Source organism: Antrostomus carolinensis, unplaced genomic scaffold, assembly GCF_000700745.2.
Source record: "Antrostomus carolinensis isolate BGI_N321 unplaced genomic scaffold, ASM70074v2 scaffold32981, whole genome shotgun sequence".
Taxonomy (NCBI): domain Eukaryota; kingdom Metazoa; phylum Chordata; class Aves; order Caprimulgiformes; family Caprimulgidae; genus Antrostomus; species Antrostomus carolinensis.
The window spans coordinates 303-624 of record NW_010294045.1 but is presented as its reverse complement, the minus strand read 5'-3'; positions in this window follow the sequence as shown (position 1 = coordinate 624).

Sequence of the window (322 nt, the reverse complement as noted above, 5' to 3'; positions counted from 1 at the left end):
CTGCCTGTGGGTCCTGCCTGCTCTGCCCTCACCCAGAGCAGCCCCAGAGCTGGCTCTGTCCCTCCCTTTCCACCCAGAAGAGTTTTGGGAGGTTGGATTTGGTTCTACCCAAAGTATCTCTGGATGGAGCTGATGAGTGAGCTCAAGGGCCACCTGGCTGCAGGACTTGGGTCGTGTCATTGCTCTGGGATCTGTCCTGGCTTTGTGTGGCTGCACCCCGAGAGCCCACGATGTCCCTGGGGAAAAATCCCTTGTGATGGAGGTGGAGCAGGGATGTCCTGGGCTGGGGGTGCCGATGGCCACCCAGCAGCCTTGGGGTGTA